Source organism: Paramormyrops kingsleyae, chromosome 4 (assembly GCF_048594095.1).
Source record: "Paramormyrops kingsleyae isolate MSU_618 chromosome 4, PKINGS_0.4, whole genome shotgun sequence".
In the NCBI taxonomy this organism is placed as follows: Eukaryota; Metazoa; Chordata; class Actinopteri; order Osteoglossiformes; family Mormyridae; genus Paramormyrops; species Paramormyrops kingsleyae.
This window is the reverse complement of record NC_132800.1, coordinates 30466584-30482163: the sequence shown is the minus strand read 5'-3', so window position 1 is coordinate 30482163 and position 15580 is coordinate 30466584. Positions and strand designations below refer to the sequence as shown.

Below are 15580 nucleotides of genomic sequence, written 5' to 3'. Positions count from 1 at the left end.
ACGCCCCCCCCTCGGCCTCCATGTCGAACTTCATCATCGCCATTTTTACAGAAAAGAAAATTATTTGTTTATATTGCCATACAAACAACCATAATCCAAAATGTACAAGAGGACAGCTTAGGTGGGCGCCCAAGGGCAGACTGTGATGCGTTTTATTGATTTTACAGGACTAACACTTGCACTCTCGACAGCAGCAGAATAATATGAGTCAGCCATGTCTGCACACAATTACTGCCCCTCTTCCGGTGCTGCATATAACACGTCATGTCCCATCGCATTGCCCTAGAATGAGTCCCATCGCATTGCCCTAGAATGAGTCCCATCGCATTGCCCTAGAGTGTGTCCCATCGCATTGCCCTAGAGTGTGTCCCATCGCATTGCCCTAGAGTGAGTCCCATCGCATTGCCCTAGAGTGAGTCCCATCGCATTGCCCTAGAGTGTGTCCCATCGCATTGCCCTAGAGTGAGTCCCATCGCATTGCCCTAGAGTGACTCCCATCGCATTGCCCTAGAGTGAGTCCCATCGCATTGCCCTAGAGTGAGTCCCATCGCATTGCCCTAGAGTGAGTCCCATCGCATTGCCCTAGAGTGACTCCCATCGCATTGCCCTAGAGTGACTCCCATCGCATTGCCCTAGAGTGTGTCCCATCGCATTGCCCTATAGTGTGTCCCATCGCATTGCCCTAGAGTGAGTCCCATCGCATTGCCCTAGAGTGAGTCCCATCGCATTGCCCTAGAGTGAGTCCGATCGCATTGCCCTAGAGTGAGTCCCATCGCATTGCCCTAGCTGCACAGGGCCGACTCTTTGACACCTGGGTAAATATTTCATATTGTCCAGAAGAAAAACTGGATTTTCAAAGAGTCTCTTAATGTTTTACGCTGAAAAAGATGAGGGTAAAGGACCTATAGTTGACTGATAGCTCATCGCTAGTTGTGTGGCAGATGTCTTACGTGAGAGTGTTTACCTCACCATAAAATGCTGTCAAATGCATACTTACAGCATACAAGTAATTTAGAGATGCATGTGCATTTATTCTCAGAAATTCCAGCAAAACCGACAGACTTTCAAGCTAAATCATGGGGGGGAAAAAACCACAGAGTCAGGATTCATCATCCTTTATCATATGTTCAATGAAATATTTAAACTCTCAGTTGAGTCTGATATATAATTGATCCCCAGATGAAACTTTTTTTTCCCGTTGACATTTCTAACTGTAGTAATTGGCTTTTTAATTTCCAGAATTAAATTACTGACTCATCGGATGATTCTTCTCTATTTTGATGATATTCGTCTAGTGTGGAGCAACTTCTCACCATCTGAATTCAACTGAAGGACAATGAACCTTCATTGTCATTGATCATGCAGTGAACCAGCTAGACTGTGACACATAGCCCCCTCCCTCATCTCGCCATTAATCTCTCTCCATAGTCCATCTGAACCTCATCTCATGGGGGCTGCAATGCAGTTACCTCCAGGGGTAACTCAGAGTCATCAGTACTGAACAGCGAGTATCACGGCCATGGTTGGGCAATGGAGCGGCGCAGTGGCACAGTGGTTAGTGCTGCTGCCTCACAGCAAGAAGGTCCCTGGTTTGGTCCTCGTAGGACCTTTCCGTGTGGAGTTCACGTGCTCTCCTTGTGTTCGTGTGGATTTCTGCCGGAGGCTCCAGTTTCCTCCCACGGTCCAAAAGCGTGCAGGGTAGGTTCATTGGCAACTCTAAGTTGGCCCTGTGGTGTGTTGGCGGCTGTCCAGAGATGGTATCTGCCAGCACCCATTGTTCCCAGAATGGGCTCCGCCCCCCCCCCTGCAACCCCAGTTGTGATTTAGCTGTTATGGGGTTGGAAGGATGGTTAGGCAATGGAGACATGCTGAATGAGCTCCGACCAACACAAGGAAAACATGACAACTCCAAGGATGGGAGAAGGTTTGAACACCCAGCCCTGGTGATGCAAGGTGACGACTTTGCTCACAAAGTCTCAGATGTCACTATAAATCACCAGCTGGCCCACAGGTTCATCCTGCTGCTGTTTTACACTGGGCTGCACTAAGTCTTTCTTTCACCAGGTTATTATTAATTCTTCACTTCATTAGTTATTCTCTACCTTTTTTTTTCGCATAAGAAGCAGTAAGAATGAGAGCCAATTTGGTGAAGCGGCATCCAAGTACAGCAAGACCGAGTCAAGTTGGATGACTGGATGTCACCAGAGGGCAGCAGCCAGCCCTGATGGGAGAGACCAGTAGGTGGCGCTCTTTTGCCTCCCTGGGGTAGGGAAAGACCTTTAGGATGAACAAAGGGGTCAAAAAAGTAGCAGTTTAATGGGGGCCAACCTGTCAGAAGGCGGGACGTGGCGAGACGGACTGATTGGTCGACTGGAGCGGGACAGCGGTGATGAGTCATCTCCCGGCAACCTCTCAACGGAGGGCTGTGAGGGAAGGCCAGGTGGGGGGGCACGTCTTCGCTGTCTTCGAGTCAGTTGCCAGGCAACCGCTGTACGGGCTTATTGAAGCTAAAAGGGTTCGTAGAAATACATTGAGGGAGACCAGAGAACAACTGTTAGTTTTTACCGTAATATGAAATGTCACTGAACTGAGAAAATAAAAAGTACTCAGCAGTTTCCCAAACCATGTGGGGATTTTAATCTGAAAACTAATAGTTCCACTGATTTACCTTTTACACCACACAAGGCTCTATAACAGCCTAAATGATATTACTAATATTTACAAACGAAAATGCTGAGATTCAGCACAACCATGAGACAGGACAGCTGTAATGGCTGCAGTAGTACACTGTTTTCCCCCTAACCTATGAAAACAGGGACATCGGGTGGGGGGGGATGGATACCCTGCCAGACACAGGGGGCCCTGCGCTAGACAGAGGCCCTTGAATGTGTAATATCGCATGGAAAATTTGACAGGGAGGGGGCAAGGTGACACTTTGTCAGAAAGCCTAGAATTTCTAGGTCCGTTCCAGTGTGAAATGCACCTGTTAGATCTCTTTGCTTATCAGAAGTGTTTTCCCTGAAAGTAAGCTGATAATACACATTTTGTAGTTAAAATTATACATAATACCTCAATTCTCTTAAAAGTAAAGCATTGCAAAGGTTTCAAATTCTGAATGAATGAAGTTCTTGTATTTTTAAATAGATCTAGATAAAGTTAACCAGTTAGCAGATTGTGATAGCTAAAAACAATTTTTCCACTTAATTAGACAAAATTATTTTAATGTTTTTTTTTTACAAGAGGACAAATATAATTAAAAGCAGAAATACAATACTGAATTGTCGATTCTCCCTTCTCTCAAACTGCCAAACCAGCAGCATATACCGACTGCAGTTAATGACATTTAATTACGTAGGTAAATGATTTATTTAAATTTGTCAATCAGAGCAGAAAAAGGTCGTTGCCTTTGGGGTGAAGCTGTAGTCAAACTGATATGAAGGTGCCTACGGTGACTCAGTAAGCACCGGTAATGACCAATTTTCTCAATACCACCAGCACACGTAATTGTCATATTACGGACCAGCATACACACTGTTACTGTACACAGGTAGCCTACAGGCCTATACATCGCTGTATGGTAAAAGGTGCGTTTCAGCACAACAGTGAAGAGCATGTTTATATTACCCGACTATCTTGTTGCTCTAAAATATACTGACTGTAGTGTTTATTTTTAGCTGAAATATACTATTATTCGCATATAATTTCCTTAGGCCAAAACGGTGTTATATTGAAAGGATTAGATATCCAGTCAAATTTCAGATATCCAGCCATTGTGCTACTTACTTTCAATTAGTAATGCGGAGATGAGCTCGCCCCGAAACCCGTTTGCGATATATGGTTTTCATTTAACCAGCGCACTGGTTGGGAAATCAGGCTTTGTGTAGCGCGTGCAGGTACGCCCGTGCCTCGCTGCTTCGCGCTGAGCGAATGATAATCTCATGGTCAAATGGTCTGTGAACAGAATTTATTTGCAGAAGCACAACAGCTCAGTGAAGTAGGATTATTCTGATTTAGCGACATGGGGTCTTAAATATTAAATTTAGACTTCAAAAAAATAAAAGCACCTAAAAAAATATATGGATATTTTGCATTAGGACAGCAATTCTGACAATGCACATATTAAAATACTTTGAAACTTCTAATAAATTAGATTTATTAGAAGTTTGCACACACCTTCGGTTCATTTTTAAATCACCCAGTCAACACTGAAATCGAAAGTTTAATGCTTGTGGAAGTACTTACACCTGTATGCATAAATAAGGGAATTACCCAATATCGTTGGCATTACTGCGCAGATATACAGCGTTCGGCGTCTCGAGGGCATTTGCAGTGATAAATGAACCTTCCATTTGCCCACATCCCCTACGCACCTCTAGCGCCTCCGGAATAAACCACGTAAAGGCGAATATGAAGCCACTGCAGGAGCGGGGGGGTACAGAGGGGGGGGGGGGGGGGGGCACTGCGCTCGGCAGGCAGGGAGCGAGCGATTAAGAGGGACGTGCGCGATGAGTCCCCGCACTCGCAGGCGGCCGTGCGGCGATGACGGTGTAGAACCCGCAGACCTCGGCGCGGCCTTCCCTATGGACTGCCTGTGCGCTTTCTTCTGTAGCAAAGTAGGTGCATGGGATCCCACTCCAGCCTATCAGTGAAGCAGACTACAGAAGCGGAGAAGGAGAGAGGTTGAGTCCTCTGAGGTCCGTGGATGGAGCGCATGAACTGGGATTGCTGCAACTTTTCTTGTAGCTCACCTGTGACTTTGAATAGCAGAGATTATTTTCACTCGAAGTTGCTATATGGCAGAAACTAGATGAACGCCGATATTGTTGCACTTTAACTGGTAAGTGATTTTCAAATGCGTGTTTTCTACTCCCGCTTATATTCACTGCCTGCTTCGCTACTTTTGCCACTCGGAGAAAGCTGTGATGAGACCAGTATCGTAAGGGATCGCGTAGCTAGAAGCTGATTCTGCACTGCAGTTTGACTTTATCCAGATAGACCAAAAATGAGATAATTACATGTCAGAAATAAACTTTTATTCCAGACCAACGTACCTTCTTTCTTTATAGACGTGTTGTGTTTTTTTTTCTCAGTTTAATATGTCCGTTACATTATTTATTATAACACGAACAGTAACACAGACCTTGGAAACAAATATCTCTTAAAGATGAGCTGAATTTGTTTGTTTTGCATGTGATTTCTGTTAAAGGGCAGATATGAAACTGGGCTGTCGCGATCCTTTAACGCGCCTCGCAGGATCACGGTTCAGACCGCAAGATGGCGCTGTCACAGAGATTATGTCAATCGTGACATTGTAAGATGAATGATGATTATTTTGCTTGTTGCCGTCTTGAAGTTGCTTTCGGCTTTGTGCTCGAAATGCGCTGATAGATAATTTTTTGAGAGCTCATTATATTAACTGGAAAAGGACTTTGCTTATAAGTGAATATAGATTAAATTATCTGAATTTATTTGTTTTAATTTGCAACGTGCTGCCGGTCGCAATAACCATACACCACGGACGACAGACACCAATACGCTCTGCTATGTCTGTTCTGTCGGTAATGAGATTCGAATAATTGAAACCTGGTATTCCAGGTGTATACAAATTGGTAATTGAAAGGTAAAAAGCAGAACGGGGATTTGGGGCTTATCCCTGCGCTACCAGATACTAATTTGTTCATTTAAGGAGCTTTTTAAGGAAAGGAGCGATTTATGGTGCTATCAGTTCAACTTGAGGTCTGCCTTTAAATAAATGTCAGCACTTTCACAACCAGGTCAGAACAAAAAGACTGTGGGTGCATGACAGTCATCGATGTCAGGTTTGACTTCTTTTTTTACAGCCACTGGGGTTCGGTTGTCGTGTTTGTCTCCGCTGACGGGGAGATCAGGACTTTAATCGATATAGAGCCTGTTTTCCCTCTTGGGTAGAAGGGGGGGGGCTCGTATGATGGCTAACTTTCTAACAGTATCAGTAGCCTACGTACCACAAATATTTGTAAGATGAAGTGTCGGATACGTGTTTGAAGACTAATCCTTTCATGCGATAAATGCCAGATTTCTGCGTCTGTGAGAGACACATGACTGCTGTCTTCCTGTGCAAGACTTCAGAGATGTTCTTGGGAAAGTGCGTCAGTTAACGCAAACACTAATTTTTTTTTGTGGAAAGCCTAGCAAATTATGAAGGACTCACAGACTGTCAGCAGTATGAACCGTAATCACTAAAGTAGAAACAAAGTTCAGCCTTCTTTTCGTAAACCAGAATTTAATTTATTGCGCTATCCCCTAGGAATAAACACAGATTAGTGTATTTATATTAAGTAGCGACGTTTAGTATTTTCTGGTGAGGAATGTGTAGCGTCACCGGTTTCCGCGCGCTTGTGTTGATGTGGCTCATGATCGTTCACAGTAGACACTATATGGTCTCTGTGTGCATCTTAGGTCCTTAGAGACGCATGCGAATTTATAGTAAATTGTCTTGTGCCAAGTGTCAAGCGCTCATTTTCGTGCACAAAATGCATTCTGTGCCACAAAAAAAAAAACATTATTTCCTGACGAAATCAACCATTTTGTGGACGAAACGCGTTTCTTGGTGCCTTTCCTGACTCAGCAAAAGACGAAACGCGTTTCTTGGTGCCTTTCCTGACTCAGCAAAAGACGAAATGCGTGTCCTGGGTCTACAAAAGCGTTGCGTGATTCCAGTTCCGTCCGTGACTGTCATTCATGGGATACATTTCGTATACAAAATGATTTACTATCACTCACGAAATGCACTGTGTACACAAAATGAATTTATTGAGTTGATAAAATGCATTTTGTGAATGACACGACGTTCTAATTGTATGAGATTGTACTGTATGACCTTTTAATGTGAAAAAACAACTTGATTAGCTGAATTCTGTCTATAATATGGTCTCTGTGCGCATCTGAAGTCCTTGGAGACGCATAGGAATTTATAGTAAATTATCTTGTGCGCACAAGATTATAACTGGTGGTGAAGATGAAAGATTTAAAAAATCACCTTAAGGGACTTTAGGGGTTCAGTAAATATGCAATTTTAGTCAACAGGAGGTTTTTCAGGAACACATTACTCATGTTGTAGCAGGACTGACTACACACACACACACACGTATGTGTGTATGTATAAACATGATATATACTGTATATATATATATATATCTGTAGATATAAATGAGGCCATATAAATAGGCCAAATGTGTACAGCTTCTGGTTCATGTGCATATGAATCTGCTAAGAGTTTATAAATGACTCCAGATAGAAGGCCTTGGTTACAGTCAACAGATGAGGACTGCTTCCGGGTATAATGTGTTTCTTAATGCAATAAAAGGCTTTCAGCTATTAATCCTGTAAATCCAGAAGACTGCTTGACTCTCATGTCCGTTGCCAGCTCCCCAGCTCCGTCTTTGATGCAGAATTTGTGGATAATTATTGACCTCGTTCCGAATGAAATTCTGCTCGGTTTTTATTGCATGAGTCAAAAAGTTCATTCCCTCTGAAATGTAATGCATTGTGTTATGACTCTCATTGACGTCCAGATGACTGCTAGAAAAGGAATTTAAAAAGTAACACTTCTGTGAAATGTATTAAGGCACTGGGGTCATTCTTATTACAGTGCAATCTCGAAACGCTTACCAAGTACATTTGGAAAATGACGCATAGCAAAATAAATTCAAATAAAATCCTCCCTTGCAATGCAACATGTGCTCCCTTTCTCATAATATGCAGAACTCTTTCCCTTTCAGTCTAGGCTATTGGTTTGTTTGGATTCATAAATTAACTCAGAGATTCAAAGTAGGAAATGCATGTCAAACTACAAAGTGTGTATAAAATGTGATAACTGTGATATTAGTATATCACAGATAACTGTGATATTAGTATCACTGGAGCAAGCAATGAGATTGTGAGTTTAAAATGTGGTTTAAGGATCTTATAATGGCTCTGGTTGCATGTTTAACTAAGAAATTACGATATGATCCCCATCTCATGTACCTTCTTTGCTCTCCAGCTAATCATACTTTTCAAGTTGGCTGTCGTGTCTTAAAGATAAACATACATAAGATGTACTTCATTGAGCCCAGGGATACATTCTTTCACATACAGCAGTGAGAAGTTTACAGATGCAAACATAAAGTGCAAGGTACAGTCAATAGGCTTTTTCAAACTGCAAGAACTTTTTTTTTCTGGAACCAGAACATTTTTCCGGAACCAGGGACTTTTGTCATGTTCACACTGCAGGAACTCGGCCCAATTGTAGTTCCTACTCCTGGCTAGGTATATTTTCATTCAAACACAAACTACTGGGGAGACAGTTACAGCCATAGCTTGCTGATTGGTTGGCGCTTACAGCCATAGCTTGCTGATTGGTTGGCGCTTACAGCCATAGCTTGCTGATTGGTTGGCGCTTACAGCCATAGCTTGCTGATTGGTTGACCACAAGCATCGGCGCTAACATCGAAGTTATGAGGAACAAATACTGAGCAGATGGAAATTTTTATACCTAAATTACGTTTAATACATCAATTAATACACATTTTGCATTTCCATATTTCTGTATTGGAAAATCCGATCACTAACCAAAACACTTTTGTTTAATATCGCCAGTGCTGTTGGTGAAACTTGCCAGTGCTTATTAACAGGATAATGACGCATTGTTTTTTTTTTATTCTGTGGAACACAAAAGATTGATCTACTGTGCAGATTTAGTTAGAATCTTGAACATGTCATGGGTCATATAATTAAAACATTGTGGTGCAAAGATTGGCCAAGGCATCATTCTGTCATCATGAGGCAAAAGGCAGCATGAATAAACCACAAGGAGGCGTTTACTGCGCCTGTACCGTTCATCCTCACAACTTGCACACACACTGCTCACTGTGCAGGTCGCCCCGAGTATCTACACCACCCACCGCAGGCCCACGCACACCACTGATTACAACACAACATTAAACCCAATACGTGACATACTCTACAGCACAGTGACAACACAATAGATGACTACTACACAAAGCCATTTACATTATTTACCGGGCTGGCACTGGACCAGCATGTTGCAATGCCCATCGGATCCAGCCAGCGCTACAAAATAAATAAAAGGCTCTGTCCTGTTTTGATCGCAATTGATCCTCCAGATAACTAACAATTAACTAACAAAACGGCGTATTTATCCTCCGTCGTTTTGTCGTGGCCAGGTAGTTTAGGTTCGTATGAAATTACATGTGAAGTTTAAGCTATGATTTTTTTATGGCTCTCGTGCTTATGTAGCATAAAGGTCCCGGTTCTTGGTGTGCGGAGTGAAAGCCACGCACGAAGGCGGCCAGGAGCTACAGAAGTACCAGGTCATCAGAGGCCAGGGACTTGTAAACCCGGACCAAGTTCCAGAGCTAAGGTGTGAAAGTGCCTAAAGTGCAAAACGCATAGTGCAGAAAAGTGAACAGTGCGCACTATGATCTTGCAATTGTTAGCGTTGTAGCACCGGTTATGACATATACCACATGCAAGGCAGTAAAAATGTTGGTAACTCGATGAGTGTTGGCATCATAAATCATGCACTGACCCTGCCTGCAAGTGCTTTTTGTCTCGATCTGCCTTCGGTTTGCTGCTGTTTGACTCTGTGGCTTCGTGATCCTCGCCTAGCTACTGCCGACTGGCTTTCAAACATCACCGGAGTCCTTGCTGGATGCGGCTGCTAGTTCATTATTTCAGCTCGCAGGAAGCTTCCCAGACCACAGATCCGACTGAATGTGGCAGATATCAAGTGGTCATTACGGAGCTTCGGTGTGATATAAAAGGCAGCTGTGGTGTAAATAAGCATTATTCTGCTCCACTCTCCTCTTGGGATGTGGAGATGTTGCCATGGTTACTTGTCTGTGAGTTGTCATAGTTGCAGGGGAGGATTGGCAAAAGTAAACTCTGCTCATCGATGAAGTTGCACGGTGTGCATATTTTTGGATGGTTTCTCCGGCAACCAAAGCCATGTCACAAAACATCTTCACAGTGAGCGAAGACTTACGATTATAAAACCGCCTATCTGAAAACAGTGGTTAAAATGTAAAGGTAAAATGACAATGATGGCTATGACTAATTTCGTCAAAGCATCGCTCACACAGCCCTGAGGATAAAAAGGCCATAGAGGCATTTCTTCAGTCAGGAGCCTCTCTGCCGTATGTGATACCTCAGTCATCTCTCTGGTCAGGAGCTTCTCTGCTGCATGTGATACCTCAGTCATCTCTCCGGTCAAGAGCCTCTCTGCCGCATGTGATACCTCAGTCATCTCTCCTGTCAGGAGCCTCTATGCCACATGTGATACCTCAGTCATCTCTCCGGTCAGGAGCCTCTATGCCACATGTGATACCTCAGTCATCTCTCCAGTCAGGAGCCTCTCTGCTGCATGTAACACCTCAGTCATCTCTCCCGTCAGAAGCCTCTCTGCCGCATGTGATACCTCAGTCATCTCTCCCGTCAGGAGCCTCTCTGCCGCATGTGATACCTCAGTCATCTCTCCCGTCAGAAGCCTCTATGCCACATGTGATACCTCAGTCATCTCTCCCGTCAAAAGCCTCTCCACCACATATGATACCTCAGTCATCTCTCCAGTCAGGAGCCTCTCTGCCGCATGTGATACCTCAGTCATCTCTCCCGTCAGAAGCCTCTATGCCACATGTGATACCTCAGTCATCTCTCCCGTCAGAAGCCTCTCCACCACATATGATACCTCAGTCATCTCTCCAGTCAGGAGCCTCTCTGCCGCATGTGATACCTCAGTCATCTCTCTGGTCAAGAGCCTCTATGCCACATGTGATACCTCAGTCATCTCTCTGGTCAAGAGCCTCTATGCCACATGTGATACCTCAGTCATCTCTTCGGTCAGGAGCCTCTCTGCCGCATGTGATACCTCAGTCATCTCTCCCGTCAGAAGCCTCTCTGCCGCATGTGATACCTCAGTCATCTCTCCAGTCAGGAGCCTCTCTGCCGCATGTCATACCTCAGTCATCTCTCCCGTCAGGAGCCTCTATGCCACATGTGATACCTCAGTCATCTCTCCCGTCAGAAGCCTCTCCGCCACATATGATACCTCAGTCATCTCTCCCGTCAGGAGCCTCTATGCCACATATGATACCTCAGTCATCTCTCCCGTCAGGAGCCTCTATGCCACATGTGATACCTCAGTCATCTCTCCCGTCAGGAGCCTCTATGCCACATGTCATACCTCAGTCATCTCTCCCGTCAGGAGCCTCTCCGCCACATGTGATACATCAGTCATCTCTCCTCACTGCTCACTATAGGTGCTGACAGTCTGTGAGTCCCTTCGTGACGTCAGTCTAGTCAGGACCAATGTATCAAAAGACCACTGAAGCTTTTTGGGTTTGTCAAAGGCTACCCAAACCACGGTGCCAGGCCAGCCTTAGGCAGACCTTTATCTGGTGCTGCTAGAGATTTTTTTGTGGTTCACTGCCTTGTTCAATGGCCCAGCGACAACCATGCTGACCACGGGATCTGAACCAACCACCTTCCGACAAAGGCGCAGAGGCTTATTCTGCAGAACCCAAATCAGATAAGGTTAAAAGCAAAGCGATTGATATGCGCAGAACCGATTAGGCACGCTGCATAATTAATACTTAATAGGCATTAAATAAAGGCAGTAATAACTTCAGTTTAAGACCTCAACTTTATAAGAAAAGAATGTAATGAAAAAAATAAATTGTCTTCCTATTTTAGTGGGGTGTTATTGCATATTTTGGCTCAAAGAAGCTGTATAACTCCTTTTTTTAGTAGCACTTATTTAAAGATTCTTGCACAGCCAGTGATTCTACCCACGAAATCTGCTGGATGTTTTTACTGGAGGAAGTAACGAAGTATCCGGGGTAAGGATCCAGGATGCGCTCGTTCGCTCCTTGGCGTTTTGTGGTGTGAGGCGATGCCGGGCCCTTCACGGCGCCCCCTACATTGATCCCAGAGCAGCACGTGTTGATCAGCCCGGGAAGAATGAGGTCACCCCCCCCACACACACAGGAAGCGGCACCTTGTGGTACTACCTGCTGGGTATCGACCCGAAAGACAGAGAAAATAAACACGTTTGATAAACACGGTAGTATGACAGCTGAAATGGTAGATACGGAAAACTGAGCCCTACACAGTGCATTCTGGGTGATTTGAAAGTAAAATATCGCTCCCGATGAACAAACTAATAAATGCAGGAGTTTACCCCACTGGCAAGATAAATATCATTGTATTTCTGGTTTGTTTTTTTTTTTTTTTTTATAATAGCAGTTCATATCACTGCAACACCAACACTCCTGGTTATATACGAATTTTGCCTAACCATTTAAGCCAGTGCTGCCTTAATTATTAATAAAAAGCCTCACCGACAGAGGTAATTACGCATTAAGGACTCTCATCTTCCTTCCCCAGACTGTTATGCAGAGGCCGGAATAGCGTTCCTCAGATAGGCCAGGAATATTACGGCTGTTTGTGTTTGTCGCCCCCCCGTCCACAGGACGCCGGCTGCTATTTTACACCCAGCGTCTGGGTCATTGGGAGACGGCTTTTCAGGAGACCCTTGCCCAAAATAGTGTGTGTGGGGGGGGGGGTTCTCCCTGGTGACTAAAATTGGGGCTTGCTGGGTCACGCTAATGTTTACGCGGCTCTGCTCCCTCGCACTTGTAGTTTGCTCGTTAATAGCCATTCATTTCTCACCAAATAAGCAAGACCACTTATCGGACTATAGGCCGGTAGCGTGACCTGCCACTATTTCTAATAATAGCGACATCGTGGAGGGTTTTACTCCCAAAGATTGCCCTGTTTCAGTCAAATAACCGTGTGCCTTTATATATGAAATGGTGATTTGTCCTCGATAGAAAGCACTTCAGATTAATTTGTTTTCTGAGCTGGAAGGTGCAGAGGAGTCGGGGAAGGATAAAGGACTTGTTTTGCCAGCGGTATCACGGAACCATTCGTCAGGGTCAGTGCAGAATTGGATTTTTACACTTTGCAGTGTTGCCAGGTGTTTCACGGCCAAAGCTGATGGGGAACTTTGCGGTGCTGAGAGAGGCAGCTTGAACGGGCCCCTCTCCCTGATTGAGGGAGACAGCTACATTTTCCAAGCTGCCACGAGCGGCTTCTCCGAGTGTCCACCTTCATGTTTGCCTTTTTCGGGTCGCTCGAGGGACTCTTTCCCATGTATAACTGGGTTTATACCGTGTCTGAATGAGTAAACGGCGATTTTATATTTTCGTTAAAATCACTACTACTTATGTCAACTTCGATTGACTGGAAATCCGTGTTGCTGGTGATTCCTCAGTAAATATTACTGCCACAAAGAGTTTAGTAGCCAGAAAGCTTAATCGAAACCAGGTACAGTATCTGAGTGTGTCTGTCAGCGTGGTCCCGTGTGGCTACATGTGTCCCATCTGCACCATTACGCCGTGATCCGGTGACTGTCAGGCTGTAATGTAAGAGGTCTGTGTTTTCCTCCTTCATTCCATGTCATGTCTTTACTATTTGCATAAATGCTCTTGAAAAGAGTGGAATTTGCATGCCTGGTTGCTGAGACCACAGCCTCAAAAAAGTCTCCTTTTCACCTTTGCATTTAATACCAAATATCTTTTGCTGTGAATTTGTCTTTATAAATGGTTTGTGCTATTTTGAACTGCAAGCTGTGTATATAGTTTTGAAGTACTGGTTTAATTGCCTGTATCTGCAGTGTTGAGTTTTGCCTTTTATAAAAGCAAGCTTAGGAACAGAACTTCGCTTTCCCCTCGACTGAATAATTACCATGGGAACTACACAGCTTGCAATATTGCAATTAATATCTGCTATTTTCCATGGGAACCTATACACTGTAATTAAATATCTACTGGAGTATCCTAGCATTGACTGTATGGGGATTTTTTTCACATTACTAATTGCCAGAGGTTCTACACAGTATATGGATGATAGCACACCTGGAAATGACTTGTGTGTGTGTGTGTGTGTATTAAGTTTATATTACATTGTGGGGACCAAATGGCCCCCACAGTGTAATAAAAGCCTGTTTTTTTGACGTTCCGGGGACCATTTTTCCAGGTCACCACAAAGATCTGTGAATGCAATCAAAAAAAGTAAAAATGCCAGAAGTCTCATATTTTGTTTGGTTACTTATGGTTAAGGTTAGGGCTGGGTAGGGGTTAAGGCTGTCATGCTGTGATTAACGTTTTCCCCATAGAAATGAATGGAGAGTCCCCTCAAAGATATAATTACAAACCTGTGTGTGTGTGTGTGTGTGTGTGTGTGTGTGTGTGTGTGTGTGTGTGTGTGTGTGTGTGAGTGTGTTGGAGTACGGCTGCACTTTGGATCTGCCGGTGCGCTGATGCCTGAGGTATGAATTACAGAGAGCCCTTTGATTTTTAATAACAGTACATCTTAAGGTTCCTTCTGTGGAGAACCTTAACTGCACTTATTATTATTATAATTATCAGATGAACCCAAGGCTGAAAATTGTATGACTTTCATACCAACAGAAGTGGAAGCATTCGCTCTCGTTGTTTGAAAATGGCTTCAGCATGGCGTAAAAGCCTAATTTAGACTGCGGTTATATATAAAATAAACATTTATTAATTTTACTCCTGCTGGGCCTCCTAAGTCATTCCTGTATGTTTCGAGTGTCAGTGCTGGCTGCAGTGTTTGTAGTATTATTACAGGCTACACAAATGTCACAAATGGTCTCCTAGGAACCGTTAAACCATGTGTAATTCATTCCGTGTTTTTATAGTGTTTCAGCTGAGTGCAAAATTACAGTAAAATGATATATTTACACATCTGTGTTTAAGATCAGCTTACAAAAACCTGACATGGTGAATCATTGTGTTACATTTCTGATTTAGCTTTCATTCTTAAAATGGGTCCATATTTACGCTGCTCTATAATTCTCCTATACATGATGATGAACTTGGCTTTAAAGAATGACTAATGATCCTCTAATCAGCTCTGTCCATGCCAGCCAATCCCAGTACTTTGTTTTTCACGTGCATTAAATTCCAGATCAATTATTGTACAGACCTTAACTTTAACTTTGCTCCGTTTGTCAGTCTGATGGAAAAATGGAGGCTGGTTTTGAATGAAGCCTCTTGTGTTGCTTTCCTGTTGTACTAGCGTGTCACAATACTCTTAAGTAAAGGTTAATTGTTCTTTAAATATTTATGATGCACTTTGAAAAACACAAACAAGTAGCACAATGAAGGAAGCACCTGATTGGCCACAGAAGACACTCCTCTGTGGGCAGGACGGGGGTCCGGAATGACCCGGAATAACTTAGAACTCCCCCATGGTTTAAACACAGAGCTCCTACCTGATCTGATTAAGCGAAACAGAAGGCACTTGTTCGAAATGAGCATTGTGGTTCTGCAAGATTAGGCTTCGAGCTGATTAATCTGGCCGAGATGGCTTAATGAGATCTCTCTCTGTCGGGAGGGATTTGTCCACTTTGTTTTTGCTTCTGTAAGATCTTGCCTCTAAATTTCTTTACTTCCAGATCAGTGTAATTGCACGCAAATCGCTTATTGACACAGACGGGGTAAGAGACTCGGGA

General features: G+C 43.7%; 1 protein-coding gene across 3 annotated transcripts in view; it reads left to right on the top strand.

Moving 5' to 3' along the window:
- Positions 1–4500: 4500 nt before the first annotated feature.
- The window catches only part of LOC111833134 (semaphorin-5A-like), a 67836-nt gene continuing 56756 nt past the window's right edge, over positions 4501–15580 (top strand). Inside the window, exon 1 of one of the 3 annotated variants that reach the window (XM_072711105.1) lies at positions 4501–4837. The gene's annotated coding sequence lies outside the window, so the exon portion shown is untranslated. The other 2 variants (XM_072711104.1, XM_072711106.1) reach the window with 2 other exon arrangements.